The sequence below is a fragment of the Gracilinanus agilis genome, chromosome 4 (assembly GCF_016433145.1).
Source record: "Gracilinanus agilis isolate LMUSP501 chromosome 4, AgileGrace, whole genome shotgun sequence".
Classification (NCBI taxonomy): domain Eukaryota; kingdom Metazoa; phylum Chordata; class Mammalia; order Didelphimorphia; family Didelphidae; genus Gracilinanus; species Gracilinanus agilis.
In genome coordinates this window covers 328,315,764-328,332,362 of record NC_058133.1, presented here as the reverse complement: position 1 = coordinate 328,332,362, position 16,599 = coordinate 328,315,764, and positions in this window count along the sequence as shown.

Below are 16,599 nucleotides of genomic sequence, written 5' to 3'. Positions count from 1 at the left end.
GATTTCACCAAACATAGAAGGGCAAGATTTTTTTTTAGAACCGATAGGGAAACATTGACTGGGGTTTCTTTTTTAGATTAGTACAAAGGCTCCAGGCTAGGATAATTATATTTATTTTCTATTTGTTTTTAAATTTTGTCTTTATTTCATTCCAATAGCAAATTTACACATAAGTCTGCCAAAGTCATATGATTCATGTTGTCTCCCTCCCCTCTTTCTTCCCCCCTTCAGTGTTGACAAACAATTCCACTGGGTTATACATGCATTACTAGGATGATTTTAAAGTACTTTCTTAATGTAGCAAGGGGTACCATTTGCGGCTTTTCAGGGAGGTCAGAAGAGATACCTCTCTAGCACCTCCTTTTCCTTCCCCTTCTCCAGCAGAAACTTTAATTCCTGCCAGGGGAAATGGAAAGTTAAGGCTAGAAAGCCTCTGCTTTCCTCAGAGAGAGAGGGTACTGGGCAAGAACTATATCTGCCTGCTCCCTTAACTATTATTAGCCAAAAAGCTGTAATTTTTAGGTTCAAACTAAACTTCTGATTGCTATTTATTTATTTATACATTTCTATCTTTATTTTATTTTAATTACAAATTTCCACATGAGTTTTCCAAAGTTATATGATTCATATTGTCTCCTTCCTTTCTTCCCTCCCCTCTCCCAGAGTTTACAAACAATTCAATCTGGGTTATACATATATTATCATGCAAAACTTATTTCCATATTATTGAGTGAATAATTGTATAAAACCAAAATCCCAAAACATATACCCACATAAACAAGTGACAAACCAAATATTTTTATCTACCTTCCTACTCCAATAGTTCCTTCTCTGGAGATGGATAGCATTCTTTTTTCATAAGTCCTTCAGAACTGTCCTGGCTCATTGTATTGCTGTTAGTATCAAAATCCTGATTACTATTTATTAATGGGGAAGAGAAGGGCCAAATTGTATATCCAAGGCTTGACCACACTTCTCACCAAATGCCATTTCCACAGCAAACACACATGTAGCAAATATACCCATTTATCCAAGTTGATAGTAAAACAGAAATCAAAGTATACATATATGAGTATATTCCAGGCAATGTATTTTGAAAGTACTCTTCCATTGGGAATGAGGGTAACTCTACTTAATCAAGAGACAGTCTCATGTATTACCAGCTTCTCTAGTGCTAACTTCTTCCAAAAATCCTTTTTTCTCTTCATTGATTTGAAGAGAGGGAGGCATCATGCATCTTTATTTCTCAAAGGTAGAAGCAAGCAGTTGAAGAGACTAGATTTCCCTTCTCTATTACTTTATATGGTTTCTCACTCAGGCACCAGGGCACTGATTTCCTCCAATGAGGAAAGAGTCCTATACCAATGGGTTCTGGGGCTCAGCTTACATGAATATCTTGAAAAAAGGAAGTAGGGGTGGAGAAGCTTTGTTTTCTTCTGTAAAAATGAAAATAACAGGACAACTTTGGAATTAATGTCGGTCTTCTCAGGTAGTGAGAAAGGATGGAGAAGAGAGGAAGCAAAAATGTTGCCATTGACCTCTTCGGACAAACTTGACTGGTTAAACTCTTTCTTCTACTACAAGAGATTTCCCTCACATAATTAGGATACTGTTTCTAAGTGGTCAAGAAGGATTTAATAAGTGCTTACTATGTACTAGGCAATGTGCTAGGAGTATTGATACAAAGAAAGCCCAAATGATCCCTAACCTTGCATTCCAATGGGGGAAAGAACATGTAAATAATTGTGTATATGCAAGATATATGCATCCACTTCTCCATCTGTGTTGTTTTTCCTTTCAGAAGAAAACAAAATAATTATTCTTTTAAGAATCACAGAAATTCTTTTCTTTATGCCAAGCCAAAGCCATCTGTTCTTGTCAGCAAGAATTCACTCATTAGTATGCAACCTATGTTTGGGAGGCACCAAGGCTTTCATTTGCATATTATTGGCACTCAAAGTTTGTAGTCTAAAATCCAGATTTTATGTCTCTGTAACACCTCCTTTAGACCTTGTTGTATGTTTCTGATTTTGATCCTGCTTCCATCCTTGGCACTCTCTCACCCGTTTCTGATTGCTGATTTATTTGCCAGGCTCCTGGCATTGGTTTGGCATAATGTGCCATTGACATCCACTTATTCTGAGGGAAACTCTCTGTTACTGTTAATATTATTAATTCTTATTTTGTATAGTGCTTTAATGCTGCTGAGGGCACATCTTCTTCTCCCTGCTCCCTCTCCCCCTTGTCAATTCTAGCTCTAATGGTATTCATCCAATCAACACTATCCTAGCTAAAATGGACATGTCTACCATTTGACTCCAATCACTATTTCCTCTGACATCTCTGTTAAAAATACCACTTCTTGGTTATCTTTCTATTTTATATGCTGTTTTCCCTTATTACAGGGATTCTTAACCTTTTATTTTTTGGCTCATGGGTCCCTTTGACAATCTGGTGAAGTTTATGGAAAATAATGTTATTAAGTAAGTGCATAAAGTAAAATACATGGGATTAGAAAGGAAGCCAATTATATTGAAATTGAATTGCTGAATTTGAAAATTGAAATTGAATTTTCAAAATCAAAAAAATTTCTCAGACCTAGTTTGAGCCCTTATAGTGAATTCCTGAAGGGCAAGGACTGTTTTGCTTTCTTGTTTTGTACACTTAGCACAGAATCTAACACCTATAAGCATGTGATAAATGTTTTTTTTTTTCCATTCATTTGTTCACTTTACAAAGCACTTGTCTCACAAAAATCCTGGGAGTTAAAATAGATAGTGCAAATATAATAATATGCTTTATAATCTAAGGTGTATGAACAACATAGGGAAGTAGAGGAAAGATCATCTTCTTTATACCTGACCTTTTTTGACTTTACTCCTAAAGAGACTTACATGGAATAAAGGACATTATTGAGGTGTTGAAAGGAAGTGCCTCACCCCAGCTCCTCCCACCTCCTTTGAAGATTTTTCTAGGTGGAGTCCTTGGGATAATTTGAAGGATACCTAGGAGTTAAAAGGAATTTAGGGCAATGACTCAGATTAGTTAGACTGAGGCACCCTAAGTGATGCCTAGAAAGGAAGAGTTCTAAGGCAAATTTAAAAGTGTCCAAGAGAGTTTCTAGTTAGGAGATTGGGTGAAGCTTATTGAAGCTTGCATTTCTGAACAACTGAACCTATACCCCAGGCATATAAAACGCAACCCCTGGCAGAACCCATCCACTATAAGGAGGAGAGAGGGAGAATAAGATTAGAGTAGGGGAGTGGGTAGGAGAACTTCAATCCCATTTGAAGAACAATAGGTGGCAACAGAGAGCAGTAGCTATTCATTGAAGAAGCCACATTATAGTTGAAAACCTATAGATGGCAGCAGTGGAACAATAGTGGATCAACTAAGAAGCCACATTGCCCCTGAAGACCTGCCCCATACTTAAGACCATTTAGGGCGGTAGGACTTACTGTAGCTTTTGTTCCATTGGCACAGCCTTCCAAACCCCAAGGGTTCTCTCCATGCCACAAGAGGCGCTGGAGAGGGCCTTTGTTGGAGACATTTGGAACTAAGGTCTGGAAAAATAAGAGGTTCAACTTTCTGACAGAAGGAGGGAACAGTAACCAGAGGCTTGATATTCAGTAGGTCTGGAGAAACTCAGAAAGTGATTGTGCCATATTAGTGGGTAGCAAATTACATGTGAGCTGGCGAAGCAATTTAACAGTCAAAGAAATGCCAATGTGATTAGGGTTTCTATGGGAAGACAAAGTCAGCTGGTTTGGGAAATGGGAGAGTATAAGCTGCAACTCTTGGAAATGCCCTTTGCTAAGTATGGGCAAAGGGTAGGTGATCAGAGGGTAGGAGTGCTGCTGGTTAAATTGAGGAACGCAGCCCTTTCTCACAGGAAGTTGCCCTGAAGGATGGATTCACTCTCGAGTTCACTTCCACAATGACAGAAAGAAACCAATAAAGGAACTTTCTTGTGAGTATCTTTCTTAGATTCTATTCTCAGCCTTTTCCCTAATTATTTGTGGGTACCACGCCAATTACTACTTTAATTTGATGCAAAACACTGTCCCTTTAGATACAAAAGTCAAGACTAGTCACCCTGTCAAATTAGTTTTGTGCATTGTGTCTTCACCCCAGCGTGTTAGACATAAACATCATGGGCGAACTTATTTCTGAATTTCAGAATTGGAAGAGAACTTAGAGGTCTTATCATATGACCACATTCCTGAAAAACAATTCCTTTTCTACCATACCTGTTGAGTAGTCAATAGCTTTTGTTTGTGACAAGCAGCCCACTAACTCTGGAGCTCTGCTTTTGGTAGCTCTAATTATTAGAACTTTTTCTGAACATCAAGCCTAAATATGTCTTTTTGTGATTTCTAATCACTGCTCCTGCCCACTGAGGTCAAGCCAAATAAGTCTAATCCCTTTTTCACCTAACATTCCCTTGAATACCAGAAAATAGCTATCATTTCTCCCAAGGAATTCTTGACAAAACCTCTCTAGTTCCTTTACAACTGACACATGCTATCAATTTTTCACTATCATGGTTGTTCTCTAGATAACCTCCAGTTTATGAAAGTCTTTCCTAAAATATATCATTCAAGAACTGAACAGACTATTCCAAATGTGGCCTGATCAGAGCAGAGAAGCAGCATTCCTACTGTCTTATATCTGGGTGCTATGACTTTTTTTTTCATTTTTTATCATTATGCAAAACACACTTCCATATTGGTCATTATTGTAAGAGCATATTCATATATAACCAAAACCCCAAAATAAAACTCAAGATATACTGATGTGAAAGATGACTCCAGTAATTCTTTTTCTGGAGGTGGATAGCTTTCCCCTCATAAGTCCTTCAAGATTGTCCCAGATTATTGCATTGCTGAGAGTAGCCAAGTTTTCACAGATAATCAATGTCCAATATTACTGTTATTATGTTCAATGTTCTTCCAGTTCTGCTTATTTGACTCTGCATCAGTTCCTGCAGATCTTTCCAAGTTTTTCTGAAATCTCTTGCTTATCATTTCTTAAAACACAATAGTATTCCATCACCAACATGTACCACAGTTTGTTCAGGCATTCTCCAATTGATGGACATCCCCATAATTTCCAATTCTTTGCTGCCACAAAAAGATCTTCTATAAATATTTTTGTACAAGTAGGTCCTTTCCCCCTTTTTTATTATCTTTTTGGGATTCAGACCTGTAGTGCATTACCAGATCAAAGGGTATGCACAGTGTTATGACATTCTAAATGCTTCCTAACCCAACATACATTTTCTTTGTTTCTATAACATGCTATTAACTCCCCTTGAATTTTCAGAGCACCAAAACACCCCTATCTTTTGTAGATAAATTGCAGTCTGACTAGGCCCCCCCCCACTCAAAGCCATTTTACATTGTTTAAAACTTTCAACATTTTTGGTTGCCTCATTGTGGATACTCCTTTGAACTGCCGTGGCTAAAAGAAAGAGAGAATCATCTCCAAGTAGCCAAGTATGCGATAACTAGCTCCAAATTTAGATCCTATAAGGAACCTTCCTGTCTTGGAAGGATCTGTCAGAATTTGCTCTTGACAAGTCTAGAACTCACACTAATGAAGCACTATAGCAAGAATATAGTCCATCATTATATAAAATACATTATTAATTGAAGGATAATTATCAATGAATGGAATAGTCATTTACCTTTTCAAGTATAAACTGGCATGCAGTATTTTAAACATAGTTGTGAAAATAGATGTCCTTCATTCATATGATCTTGATCTTCAAATTTAATGATTTTTCAAGCTAGACTCCCATCACATATAGGATGGTAGTGTACCAATGCAGGGTTTGTGGAAAGAGTGCTGTATGAATTAAAAGTACTAGGTACAAGTACTGACGAAGCCACTAATTTGCTTTGGGTCCTTGGTTAAAGTCATTTGTAACTTCTCTGTCTCATTTGTGAAATGAAGTGAGATAACCTTGAGCAAGCCACTTAAACTTCATAGGCCTCAGTTTCCTTATCTACAAAATGAACTCTCTGAAGTCTCTTCCAAGTCTAAATTTAGATCTCTTGATACTATGAATAGGGTGGTTAGATTCAATGATCTCACAGATACATTCCAGTTCTGAAATTCAAAAAATACTAAGATATACTTTAAAGTGTAATATTATAGACATCTTAATTAAAATCATACATAATTAAAAAGGAGGGCGATAAAGTCTTAGTAACTCCAAAGGAGTCCCCACAGGCATTACTGAAATACTTAGGATGTTAGATAATGATGAACAAATGAATGAAGCATCTTAAGTGCTTACTATGTACAAAGAACCAGGCTAAGTGCAGGAGATACAAATAGAGAAGTAAGACAATTCCTGCTTTCAAGGAGCTTACATTCTAATGGAGGAGATAACACATATGAATAATTTCAGCTGCAAGCCAGAGCGAAAAAGTCTCATGGAACTTAGGGGTAATGCTTTTTGTTAATGCTATTTCTGATGATAAAATCATATCAGTTTCTGATGTTGAACGATTCGATGGTGCTGAGGGTTTTGGTCACAAGAATCTTTTCTAAGTCTTCAGTTGTTGTAGCACTAGTAGTAAGTAGTTGGAGTAGTTGACAGACTGCATTTCTGTTGGGGATGTTTTCATTGGGGTGGCTACAGGTGCTGGGTTTGGAAGCACTACTATTCCTAAGGCCCTTGGGTTCAAGTTCTTGGGATGTCGCCATTTTGGTCTGAGGGGAGATGGTCATCAAGGTGGTGATGGTAGTGGTTTGACTTGCATGGCACATGCTCCCTCTGTCTCTCCCGCAGGGTGCCTTGCTGCTTCAGTTAGGCTGGCTTGCTTGTTCTGTGGAGGGCAATTGATAAGGATGGCTGGTCCCTTCACCTTAGAAGATGCTTCTTTGGATTATAGTTGCGAGTAGAGAAAAGCTATGTGGTAGAAAGAAGGTCCATGAGTTAGCAAAATAATATTATGTCATTTAACATGGATTGGGGGTTGTGTGGGAATCACAATTTCCAGAGAGCTCAATACTGCCAATGAGCAATACTCAGCATGCTTTTGGAAAATGTCAGTCTTAATTTTTCCATGGGCTCTGAGTTTTCAATTCAGCATAGTCTCTAATTTTATTTTTCAAACATTTTGTTTATATTTTTTGTTCATATATCATCTTTATTTCCAATATTCCTTCTCTTTTTTCTACCCAGGGAACTAGCCCTTGTTTTTTTCTTTTTTCTTTGATAAGACCTTTTTTTTTCTTTTTAAGTTTTCTTTTTTCTTTGTTAAGACCCTTTTTTTCTTTGTTATACCCTTACCTTCTTAGAATTGATACTAAGTTCTAAAGCAGAAGAGTGGTAAGTGCTAGGCAAACTTAACTGAGGTTAAGTGACTTGCTGAGGGCTACAGAGTTAGGCAGTGTCTAAGATTAGATTTGAATCCAGAACCTCCTGTCTCTCTATCCACTGAGTGACCTGGCTGCCCTGAACTAGCCTTTGTAAAAAAGAAGGAATAAGAAATTAAGTTAAATTGTAGAGCGTTTTTAAAAGCTCAATCAATCAGTTTGCATTTTATCCTAAAACTAATGTGGAGTCACTGAAGCTTCTTGAGCAAGGGAGTGATATGATCAGACCTGTGCTTTAAGAACAGCACTTTGACAGCTCAGAGAAGGAGAGAGGTCAGGGTTCTGACTAGTCCACCCAGACTAGTCCAGTGGTTCAAGTGTGAGCTTGTATTGTAATGAACCACACATGAGCCATAAAAGATTAAAAAAGAGAAGTTTGAGCATAGAAAATGTCAATAAAGCTACAAAATTGATTCACATAGTAAGGACTTCTCTGTGCCTCCTTCCACCTCCTATCACAAGAGCAACACTCAGTCAGAAAGATGTGCTGACCTCCTTGGCAGGGAGAATACTGTGAAGCCTGAACAGTGCTGACTCTTCCTTGGTTAGATTTTTTTTTTTTACTATTTCATGTGACTGGGAAGCCATGGCAATGGCTTCAAATTTTAGTCTCCCAGACCAATCAAATTCAGAGAATAACTTCTTTTCTTTAAAGAGAAACCATCCCAACCTGCATAAAAGATGCTACTCCTACCACATATGGAGACTAGTCATGAGGCTATTATAATCATTCAGGAGAGACATGAGGAGATTCTGTATTAACGTGGTTGTGATGTGAGTGGAGAAAGGAGATACTAGAGATGAGCTATGTTGTCCAGATGGAATCAACAAGATTTGGCTATGGGGATTGGATTTGGGATGGAGGAGTGGTGAGTGAGAGGAAGCTCCTGGATTGTGTACCTGGGTAAATAGAAGGATGATATTACTCTCTCACAGGAAATAGGGGGGGTGGGGTGGGGTTTGGTGAGAATGATAATGACCTCTGTTGTAATCTGTATTTAGCCTGAGGCACCTAGGAGATATTCAAGAGGCAGATAGGTGTCTAAGTAGATAGAGTGCTGGCGTGCTGGGCCTGGAGTTAGGAAGATCTGAGTTCAAATTCAGCCTCAGATACTTCCTAGCTTTGTGACCTTGGGCAAGTCACTTAATCCTTGATTGTCAACAAGAGGATCCACTGGAGAAGGAAAGGGCAAACCACTCTAGTACCTTGCCAAGAAAATCCTATGTATAGAGATGGTCCATGAAGCCACAAAGAGTCAGACAGGACTGAAGGACTGAATAGCAACTACAACAAGGAGACAACCAGGTGGAGATATCCAACAGGAAATTAGAAATGCAGGACTAGAACTCAAGAGAACAATGAAGGCTAATAATGTATTCAAAGTGCTTTGTAAACTTTACAGCACCATTTAAATGTCAGTCATCTGTGGGAGAAGTTGGGCTGGTTTTTTGTAGTTGGGGGTTATCTTTTTCTCTTGGAGCTTGAGTCTCTATTTCCTTATCTATTAAAAGAGGGGTTTGGGTTGACTCTTACAACTTTAGATTTAGTGGTCTCTAAAAAAAGAGTTGAGTGAAATGGAGAATGTTTGTCACATAGTAATAAGCATTTATTAAGCTCCTCCTGTTAAGCCAGGCATTATGCTAGGTTCTTTTAACAAATATTATCTCATTTGATTCTTTCAACAATTATTCCCATTTTACACTTAAGGAAACTGAGGCTAATGAACTAACTCGGGATCACACAGCTGGTAAATGTTTGAGACTAGATTTGAATTCAGGTCCAGTGCTCTATCTATGTACCACCTACAGCCACTTAAATAAAGGAAGACACAATGCAATAATTTTAGGTTGCACAATGTTGTTCTGAAAAATTCAGTGTTTATGAGAACTGTTTGCATTTAGAATAATAGCTCTAGAGCTAGAAAGGCCTTCAGAGGTTAACTATCCTAATCCTGTCATTTTATGAGTTAAATGAAGCCCATAGAGGATACAAGTGGCAAGTCATATAGACTCTAAAAATGAGAAGTTGGAGATGGATACTGATCCTCTGACTGTAGAATCGATGCTCTTTCTGCTGTTTCAGTTACTGAAGTCTTTCTATATGTCTGTCTGTTACTTTTCAAGGCTGGTCTTTTCAGTGATTCTGGATATTGGTTTCTTGACCCTTGCTTTGTCTTTAAGCCAGCTGGTTGTCTTTAAGAGGTGAAAAGAATTTTTAAAAAAATCAATGCAAACTGGCAAGTCCTTTTCAAAACCTAAATGCCAAGAAAATGTTCTCGTGTGTGTGTGTGTGTGTGTGTGTGTGTGTGTGTGTGTGTGTGTGTGTGTGTCTTTTCTTTGTGGGCAGTTTGGAACTTACTGGACAGGCAAGTGTTGAAAATCTTGCTATGTTTGCTCAGTGGCTGAGTTTCGCCAGGACAGCCCAAATTCCCTTCTAGCCATGTGGATCTATTTTCCTAGAGCAGGGACAAAAGTGATATTTTTCATTTCTATGCCATAATTATTTTTGAGAGGTTGGAAAGTATGAAGCTGTTTCTCTAGGCAGAGCTTTACTGCATTGGGGGTGGTGGTGATGCTATTCCTTCCCTCTAGAAGTGACGGAATCCAGTACATGCTTTTGACTTTGAGGACAAGCCAGCAGTGACATTTGTAGAGCCTGGTTCAATTAAAGTAAGATGCTGTGTTTCCTCTTTCTTTTTGGAAAAAACCTATAGTTTATATCTGGATCGAGGCCGATAAACGTCCATGATGTTTTAGCAGACACGAACTCCCTTGTTTCTAACTCAGTATCCTTGCACATGGCGTTCTGGAACCTACACTGTCCTCTCTAACCATATCTATTGTACCTATTTTGTTCATTTTTGAGACAGCCTCTTTATCTCACCCAGGCTGGAAGTGTAATGATCATTCATTCATAGATCCAGTCCTAAGTTGTTTCATAAATTGCTTACTATGTGTCAAAAGAGCCATATCTCATTCTGTCCTATTTCTGTTTGTGTCATTCCATAAAACTTCTATAGGGTATTCACCTAATGTGCTGGAGGAATTTCTCTAGGGCTTTTCCCCCCATTTAAATACTTAAGCTACCCATTTGTTATCTCTTGCTCTCAATATTAAGCTGGTTCTTTTTCTTTTCTACTCATACATGTCACTGATGTCTTTTATGATGTTCTTTGTATGTAAGTCATAATTGTTAGCATATTATAGGTGGCTCACACACCTTTGATGCCTACTTGCCTCTCAACTCTCATCTGTGACTCCAAAAAACTGGAGCACATGCAGCAGCCATATTCCTATAAACCATCTTCTTTGATGGGCTAAACCAGGTTGAGTGTAACTAAGAGGACTCCATCCCATTGAGTTAAAGGGATGTCTGCCTCAAGCATGTGAAAATTTCTCCTGGGAGAATGGGTGGATGAAAGTAATTCTTTGCAGTGGCCATGAAAGTGGCTGAAGCAGATGCTGTGTAGAACTAAGAGCTCGGGCCAACTTGAAGAAGCCGAGGTTATCCATTGCATCCAGTGTCATAGCCAGTCGTCCTGGTTTTTGTCTTGACGTTGGATTTTGATGATTTTGGAAGAGAGAGTGAGGCTAATGACTTTGTGCAACTCTCTCACTTAAATCTGATTGAAGAACAAGTCAAGACATTATCCTGTGATGTCATTGGTCCTCTTTGAAAACAAAAGATGGCCAACAACAACTTACTCCCATCATGTGTCTTTCCACATTTTACTTGGAGGAAATTTTGATTCTCTTGATACTGTGATGTTCCATGATTCACTGCTATATAACATATAGCACTGTTATATGCCATCTGCTACCAGTATATGGAACCAGAAAAGAATTGAGCTTAAAAAAATGATCACAAAAATATGTAGAATGGGATCATTGAAAGTACTTACATGATTTAAACATTTAATTGTTTGATTTGTATCAAGTTTCATTGGTCAAAAGATTTTTTTTGTCACCTGAATTTTGAATTTTAGAAGCTATTTGCAACTATTTACAAACTGGACATTTATCTTACTTCCACATTTGCAAGCAACTATTTACAAAACTGACAGCTATGACACTTACTGTGTGTCTTTTATCTGATGACCAGCCTAGCTAAAATGAGAAACATGTCATCAAAGGGTAGTACATTTTTTTTCATCCTCAGCAACTCTCAGAGTTTATTAAGCTTTAGGGGAGAGAAGAATCATTTATAATTATGGAGGGCAGGTAGGTGGTACAATGGATAGAATCCTAGGCCTAGAGTCAGGAAGGGTTATTTTCCTGAGTTCAAATCTGGCCTCAGACCTTTACTATGTGACTCTGGGCAAGTCACTTTACTCTGTTTACCTCTGTTTTCTCATCTGTAAAGAGAGTTAAAGAAGGAAGTGACAAACCATTCCATTATCTTTGACAAGAAAACCCCAAATTGGGCCATGAAGTGTTGGACACAACTGAGTTATGACAAAAATACCCCCATAGAGAAGCACTGGGGTGAAGGTGAAAGGCAGTGTTAATAAAGAAAAAAATGGATTGTTTCTAAATCTGTCATAAAATTTTCTTATGAGAAGCACCAATTAATTTTAGTAAAGCTATAGGTTTGCTAGACATTGGCGTATAGTTTATTTTTTAGTTTTAAAATTTAATTTAATTTCCCCCCAATTACATGTAAATTTTTTCCAACATTTTAAAAGGAATTTTGAGTCTCAATTCTCTCTCTCTCTCCCTGCACTCCTCAAGATAGTAAGCAGTCTCATATAGATTTTACATGAGAAATTTCCCCATATTAATCCTTTTGTGGAAGGAAACTAGAACAAAAAAGGAAAGAAAATGAAAAAAGATTCACTTTAGTCTGGACTCATACTCCATCAGTTCCTTCTCTGGAAAAAGATGACATTTGTTTTTTTTAATCATGAGTTCTTTGGGATTGCTTTGGGTCACTGTATTTCTGAGAATAGGTAGTTATTTACAGTATTCATTGTACAGTATTCCTGTCACTGTGTATAATGTTCTTCTGGTTCTCTTCATTTCACTCTGCTTCAGTCCATATAAGTCTTTTGGGGTTTTTCCAAGCTTTTCCTGCTCAACATTTCTTATAGTACAATAGTATTTCTTGCAACTATTTGGAGTGTGTGTGTGTGTGTGTGTGTGTGTGTATACATATATATGCATATATATATTTATATATAAATATGACTTAATCAGCTATTCCCCAGTTGATGGGTAATATCACTTCCCCTCTCTTTATAATTCTTTGTCCCTACAAAAAGAACTGCTTTAAATATTTTTGTATATATAAATCCTTCCCCTTTTTGTTTTTTTTAAAATCTTTTTTGGATATAGACCTAGTAATTGTATTGCTGGGTCAAAGGACATGTAATGCTTTATGGTTTACAGTTTTAATGTCATTTTAGCATCTTTTTTATAGCAAGGGAACTTCTAAAACTATTTTGACTACAAAAACCACAAGAAAAAATAAAGAATATGAAAAGTTGAGATAAAATTTGGAAGTAGAAATGTAAGTGTGAAAGAGTTAAGTTGGAGGCAGATTTTAAATTTGTTTTCACATTGTTGGGAATCAGAGATTTTGAAAGAACAATCCTATTTGACTGGACCAGTGACAGAGTCTAGTTATAATCACTGCCATTTCTCCATTGTTTAAAGCCATTTGTCCAAATGACTATATTATTTTAAAAAACAATTTCAGGCTTGCATTCGCTGCTAGGTATTACATGATAATGAATGATGAAAGAACTGTGAGAGTAGAAACAGAAGAAAAACAACTGCTTGAACACGTGAGTTGAGGGGGATATTATTGGGGATGTAGATGCTAAATGATAACTAGTCCAACTATCAATAATATGTAAATAGGTCTTGATCAATGATACATGTTAAACCTAGTGGAATTGCATGTTGGATATGGGGGGTGGGGGGGCTTGAGGAGAGGGAAAGAACATGAATCATGTAACCATGGGAAAATATTCTAAATAAAATAAATTAATTAAAAAAATAATTGCTTTACAATTATCATCCCATTGAATCCTCATAATAGCAGTGTCAGGTAGGTGCCAATCTTGTTTTTATTTTACAGTTGAGGAAACTGAGGCAAACAGTCTTTTGTGACTTGCTCAGAGCCATATAGCCAGTAATTATCTGAGGCTGGATTTGAACAGTGCTCTATCTATTGTGTTATCTAGCAGTCCATCAATCAATCAAAGAATATCAATTAAGTACCTGTCATATGCCAGGCTCTCTGTTCTAGGTTTGAGGAGGAGGAGGAGGAAGAGGAGAAAGAGTAAGAGGAGGAGGAAGAGAGGAAGGAAGAGCAGAGGAGGAGAAGGAGAAGGAAAAGGAGGAGAAGAAGGAAAAGGAGAAGAAGCAGAAAAAAGAAGAAGAAAGAAGAAATAAGAGGAGGAGGACGAGCCACTTAGCTGCTCCTCTTTTTTGTGCTATGCCTTCTAGACCTCCTCAATATAGAGAGTGTAACCAAGAAAGATCCTCCTCAGTGCCCTACCCATGAACTTGTAGCTCAGAGTGGAGGGGCTATCTCTTTTTGCATCTCAGTTTCATTGTGAATTTTTTTTCCACACACTCTATCAACTAGTACACACATTAGTGGCTGTTGTGGTATTGGTTTGGGAATGGAGAATGCTTATCTGTCAGGAGCCATGCTATGAGGGGCATCTCATTTATTTGCCAGCAGCAACCAGATGGCTTTTGGTTTACAGAAGGGTAAGAGTATATTTCCCATTACCAATTTCTAAGCCAGTTAGTTCCCACCAGTGGTATTTTAATTGAATACCAAAAAATGGTCTGCATTTTTTGTTTGCCAACATTTCTAAAATAGGCCTCAAATGATTTTAATGCATTTTCTTTTCAGAGGGGAATATCGGGCTTTAAAGGGAGAGGACTTTATTTACAGGCAGTTATGTCAGAGTGAGGTCCAGAACTGTCTGCAACAGATACAATGACTCTAGCTAATTTGGACACTCAAAATTAAATTTCTGGCAAGGGTACATTTGCTTTCTTCATGTATTTGGAGAAAAAATTGAATGCAAAGAGAAATAAATAGTCATCACCTACTTTTTTTGGGTCACTACAATCTGTTTCCCTGTAGACTGTTTTTGTATTGGCTCCCCAAAACTCTAGAAATAAAATTAGGCTGACAGATCCCCCATTTTATTACATTACCCATGGGTAACCAAGAATGTATCCCACAGTCATGAATTCCCCAAATATCTTTTTTGTCTGATTTGACTTGAGAAAGTGTGGTTTTTGGAAGAGGGCCTGGTGATAAGGCATGGTTCAATAGCAAACTCCCAACCCTGTTCAAACATATATAAATTTTCTTTTGGAAACTATAGATGTTGGACTGAAGTACACAAGCTCCTAAGCGGCATGTGGCATAGATCCTATCACACATCCTTGGCTCTTCTTTTTTTTTTTTTAAACTTTTAACCTGTTTCAGATGTAAAAAATCATAGTAGGCAGGCAGCAAAACTTGAACAAATGAAGCTGTGCCTCAAGGGAGTGACTTCATTGACCACTCATAATAATACTAGTTACCACTTACTAGCCTGGAGAAGGAAATGACAAACCACTTCAGTTTCTTGCCAGGAAAATCCCAAGTGGGGTCATGAATAGTCGACATGACTGAAACAATTCAACAATGACTACTACTAGCAGTACAACTACTCCACCAAAGCCCTATTCTGATGACTTATTATGGCATATAGGTCTATAGCTAGAAAAGGAATTCTGATGTCTTCTAGTGTCTCTCATTATGCTGAAGGGGAAATTGAGTCCTCATTGGTGAAATGAATTACCCAAATTCATATATGTGGGAAATAGAAGTGTCAGGATTCCAAGAGGTCCTTTGTCAAAATCCACAACTCTTTCCATCATATCATTCTTCTTCCCTCAACCTTCATTCCAAGATAATGGGTCAGCAAAGCACAGGACCTCTGCTAGGTCCTGCCAACCTAGAACATGCCTATAATGGACTCCATAGACACCATTCAAATATATTCTTACTACTGTAATGTGATTAATGGGACCTACAGATAAATTGGGGTACAACCAACACCCCCTCCCTTCTCTGGGCTTGGCTCACTCTTTCCAACCTGTTTTCACATTAGCAGGTTTAAGTACCCAGAGATAGAGTGAGGGTGTTCATACCCCATACCCCATTCTGAGAGAGGGGTCAGTTAAAGGCAATTGGATCCTGGGTTTTGAGTAAGCAGGTCACTCTGTTAGCTGTGTTCTAGGTCCTGGTTGCTCTGGGAGGCTTGAGGATTGAATCTGAACAAAGCCATTTTAGTTCCTAGCTGCCAATCTGCTTTACCTTGATTTGACATTCAACCAACATCACAGTTATTTCTACTTAGTTATTTAGATATAGAGAAGATTATAGGTTTAGAGAGCTAACTAGCAAATCAAGTTGCCTTTCCCCTTTGGGGGCAGGGGCTGCTTGGACATAACAGTTTTAGGGCTTCCCAGACCTTATCTATCCTTATTTGATCTCCCTTCCTTCCCTTCCCCACATATCATTAAACCTTTAATCATTTGGGAGCAGTGCCTGGTTATATTTAGGGAGATACTCACAACTTCCTCAAGCTGAGTTCCTCCTGCCTTGTAGCCCAAGGTAAGACCCTTCCTCTGTGCCTTAAAGCTTCAAAGACATCAAGCTTCTCCTATTTTCTCCTATTCAATCCTGTGTGGAAATAGTTTAGAGAAAGTTATCATCTTTAGGAGTTTTTCCTTCCTAGTTTCCTGACTGAGCCCAGAAGATAACAGATCAACCTCCATATTGTAACTGATTTTCTAACTGCCTTGTGGGAGGGGGGAAAGTGAAGGAGCAGTCAGCAAGATCCTACCCCTCCCTTCGGTCGATCCTGTGTGTGTGTGCTCTCCATAAACCAAAAGATTAGTGAGACCTGATTGCTACAGATCCCTGACATTTTACAGCTTCCCAAATATAACAGAAATTGAAACCCTGATTCCCTGATCAAAGCTATTCCATTGTATCTCACCCATAAAGACTTCAACCATAGAGTTAGCTAAATTTTTGGACTCCATTTTGGGAGCAATCTCTTAGTCTCCTTCTCCTATTACCCCACCTTGCTGAGAGACCCCCTTTCAGTTAAAACTTACAATTATAGAAAAGGATAGAAACAGAAAACTAGAAATGGAAACAGGAGAAGAGACAGGGGAAGA